The 4433-nt window shown below is 43.0% G+C and overlaps 1 pseudogene; it reads right to left on the bottom strand.

Moving 5' to 3' along the window:
• Positions 1–261: 261 nt before the first annotated feature.
• On the bottom strand, positions 262–4171 carry LOC131706980 (zinc finger protein 501-like; annotated as a pseudogene).
• Between the last annotated feature and the right edge of the window lie 262 nt (positions 4172–4433).

Below are 4433 nucleotides of genomic sequence, written 5' to 3'. Positions count from 1 at the left end.
ACAGCACCTGTTTATTTTGAGCGAATAAAAGACATGTGGATGACTGCAAAGTGGAAGCCTGAACTGAAAGCAAATTAGTGCTATTTGATTCGCTGGCTGCTCTGAAAAAGCAACCTAAATGTAATGTTGAATTTCATTGGCTGGCTGTGATGTAATGCTTTGTCATTGGCCACTGAGGTGTCAGACCATGGGAAGAGCGTTTTTATTCCCCCAAATGATTGTACATTTGAAAACAATGGAGAGAGACAGAGAGAACAGGCAGAAAGGGGAAAAAAACTTTATTAAACAAAGTCTGAATATCATTTTCGTTCCAGAATGTAATAAATGAATGTTGTTTCTTTTTTTGTTTGTTTATCGTTGCGGTTGTTTCTAAACCCTGGTTTTCTTTCCATTCTTGGCACGATGAAGGAGTTTTGTCGACTTGCCGCCTAATTGGTGCTGTTGGTCCTGCAGGGGCTTGCGTGCTGGGGTGCCTGCACCTCAAAAAAGGAATTAGGCCTCAAATATGTTGGCAATGTTTGTGTAAATCTTTAAAAAATATTCAGAGCTTGAGAAAGTTCCTGCAGCATTGTATCACACATCAGGTTTTGTAAACAAATGTAAATTTAATGTCCGAGGACAAAATTACTCCTTGCTGATTGGTTGTTTTAAGATATTTTTTTTTCCAAAATACTAAAACATCCTTGTTGAACTCAGAGAGGCAGAGCACTGGAACTCAATCTCCAGCACTGAGAAGGACTCAGAGAGGCAGAGCGCTAGAACTCAATCTCCAGCACTGAGAAGGACTCAGAGAGGCAGAGCGCTAGAACTCAATCTCCAGCGCTGAGAACGACTCAGAGAGGCAGAGCGCTAGAACTCAATCTCCAGCGCTGAGAAGGACTCAGAGAGGCAGAGCGCTGGAACTCAATCTCCAGCACTGAGAAGGACTCAGAGAGGCAGAGCGCTAGAGCTCAATCTCCAGAACTGAGAAGGACTCAGAGAGGCAGAGCGCTAGAACTCAATCTCCAGCACTGAGAAGGACTCAGAGAGGCAGAGCGCTAGAACTCAATCTCCAGCACTGAGAAGGACTCAGAGAGGCAGAGCGCTAGAACTCAATCTCCAGCACTGAGAAGGACTCAGAGAGGCAGAGCGCTGGAACTCAATCTTAAATGCACATTCAGTTGGAAGATTATTTTTCTTTAAAAAAAATAAATAAATAATAATTCTCAGAGAGACCTTACATTGCATTACATAATATTTGGGCTTCTGGTTTTCGTCTGACTTTTCGTCCCTCCTTTATAAATTAATTTCACAATTAACTCATTTCTCAGTTTTAATTCAGAAACCAATTGTTTCATGCATTTGATCTGCTTTTACTGTGTCTGAAAAACACAAGCCAAGTTAGTAGAAACACTTGGTTTCTGAATTAAAACTGAGAAATGTGTTAGTTGTGAAATTGGGGCAACCTTGGCCCCCACCTCTTTGATAGTTGTGCCTATTTGCTTGGTGCTGGCCAAGGTTGCCCCAATTGTTTCTTCCAAGTTAACTTGTGTTTTTGATACAAGTTAGAAGAAACAACTGGGGCAACCTTGGACCTCATCGGTTTTACAGTTGTGCCTGTTTGCTTTCTGCTGAGCAAGGTTGCCCCAATGGTTTCATGAAACTTGTCTTGTGTTTTTGATATCTCTACTTTAAATGGCTGGGCTCTTTTGAGAACTTGGCGTTTTTTCACATTTCCAAAGTGTTTTTGTTTCAAATTCATAATGCAAGGTTAACATTTTTTTCTTCATGATAGAACAGTCCCAATTAACATAGTCTTTAAGGTTTCTCTCTTCTGTGAATTCGCTGGTGTTTTTGAAGTCCTTGTTTAAGATGGAACCTTTTCCCACAGTCGGAGCAGCAATACGGTTTCTCTCCTGTGTGAATTCGCTGGTGCGAAACAAGGTTGTTTGAATGACTGAAACTCTTCCCACAGTCAGAACAGTGATATGGTTTCTCTCCTGTGTGAATTCGCTGGTGTTTTTTCATGTCTCCTGAGTAACTGAAACTCTTCCCACAGTCAGAGCAGCGATACGGTTTCTCTCCTGTGTGAATTCGCTGGTGTGAAACAAGGTGTCCGGACTGACTGAAACTCTTCCCACAGTCAGAGCAGGAATATGGTTTCTCTCCTGTGTGAATTCGCTGGTGTTTTTTCATGTCTCCTGAGTAACTGAAACTCTTCCCACAGTCAGAGCAGCGATACGGTTTCTCTCCTGTGTGAATTTGCTGGTGCGAAACAAGGTGTCCGGACTGACTGAAACTCTTCCCACAGTCAGAGCAGGAATATGGTTTCTCTCCTGTGTGAATTCGCTGGTGTTTTTTCATGTCTCCTGAGTAACTGAAACTCTTCCCACAGTCAGAGCAGCGATACGGTTTCTCTCCTGTGTGAATTTGCTGGTGTGTTTTCATGTCTCTTGACCTAATGAAACTCTTCCCACAGTCAAGCAGCGATACGGTTTCTCACCTGTGTGAATTTGCTGGTGTGAAACAAGGTGTCCGGACTGACTGAAACTCTTCCCACAGTCAGAGCAGCAATACGGTTTTTCTCCTGTGTGAATTCGCTGGTGTGCTTTCATGTTTCCTGACCTACTAAAACTCTTCCCACAGTCAGAACAGTGATACGGTTTCTCTCCTGTGTGAGTTCGCTGGTGTGTTTTAAAATGCTCTAACTGGGTGAAACCTTTCCCACAGTCAGGATATTCTCCAGCGCCCGCCCTCGCTTTAGCTGCTGGACTGGAACCTGGAAAATACGAACAGGAAAGTAAGAGGGACTGCTTGCTGGCTTAGGCAGGGATGGAAATAAGCTCCCCTTGCATAGCAGTTTGATCCCCTCCTGGTTTTACTAGCAGTTTAATAAGACACACCTGTGCTTGTTACCTATACATTGGGGCTAATCAGGCTCATTTTAAAACCTGGAACAGGTGAATCTGCTATGCAACAGGAGTCTTATTTCCATCCCTGGCTTAGGGCAGGTGGGGGAGTGTATTAAAACATGTGAATTTCAGCTGTGGGGGCTTGCAATAGGTTACAACAGCTTAAAAAAAACAACTAAACAAAGCCTTTACTTTATGTGTAAAAGCAGTCAGTAAAGTACACATCATCTATTTATTTAATACAAGTTACAGTATTATACCTCTTTGACGTAGCGCTGCAGCAGAACCTCCCAAATAGTATCTGCTTCAGCCAAATCGTAGCTGTTGGCATCTCTGCTTTATGTGTAAAAGCAGTCAGTAAAGACTGATGCTGGTGAAACCGAGCCCTGGGATCAAAATCTGCCTTCAAAGACCTCCTGTGACGTTTCAGGTCTATTTCCTCCAACACATGCTACAATTATATCTTTAAATAGCATTACTTTACGCATTTACAAAAATATCCATATACTGTTACACTGAATATTTATAATGATATATACAGTACTTTAGTGTTTCTAATCCTTGGTATAATTCTCCCCACTCCCAGAGCAATGACTACATTCTACCTGTATCTGAAGTTCACCAGTAGCGAGTCCTATCTTGAACTGGTTGGAGTGGTACAGCAAAAAACAAACAGCTAGTAATGTAACCTACATGCTCCCTCCCTCCCTCTCAACCACACTGTGGATATCACGCAATCTAGAATGACAATGTCACAGCTACTGGGAGTCACTCACCTGCTAGACTGCATTCTGAATGGGAGCGCCCGTCTTCCTTTCCACCTCCTTGCATGCTGTTGGGAGAGCCTTCCTCTCCAGCGCCTTGCTCTCTCACGCAGATTCTCTCCAGCACCACGCTACACTCCCGCAGGCGTACAGGCTCCTGCTCAGGGATGTTTGGTTTGAAGTCCTCAGATTCTTCCTTCACTGGTTCCATGTGCTCAAACTCTACTTCAAGGGGCTCCCATTTAATACGGACAGTTTCCAGCACCTCTTCTTGTTTAACAGGAAGGGGTTCTTCTGTATGGGGGATCTCCAATTCAATGTGCTCAGCTTTAATGTCAGAGACCTCTGGCTGACTGCTGTCACATTGCATCTCACAGAGCTCCTGTTTAATGGGGAGGGAAGCCAGCCCAGAGAACTCCACTCTAATGGGGACCAGTTCAAGTTCAGGGAACTCCTCTTTAATCTGGACAGATTCCATCTTCACACTGTCCATGGCAGCACACGGGATTCTGTTTAATAGCTGAAAAACAAATGCATGTATTTATTTAAATACAGGGTTATGAAGGCCATTCAAGGGGTCGACAACATCTGTCCTTAATAGCAGGGGTGGCTTTGCTAATGAAAGGACATACAATCTCTTGTAATGACTTCATAATACCAGAGGATTTTATCTGTTGAAATGTTTACATAATGTATCCATTCCATATATTATTTATTGCAGATTTCTTTCGAGCAACATGTTCTAACATTTGTTTCAGATTTGGAACATACCCAGTAG

The sequence above is a fragment of the Acipenser ruthenus genome, chromosome 38, assembly GCF_902713425.1.
Source record: "Acipenser ruthenus chromosome 38, fAciRut3.2 maternal haplotype, whole genome shotgun sequence".
NCBI classification, from domain to species: domain Eukaryota; kingdom Metazoa; phylum Chordata; class Actinopteri; order Acipenseriformes; family Acipenseridae; genus Acipenser; species Acipenser ruthenus.
This window is presented reverse-complemented; position numbering and strand designations above follow the sequence as displayed.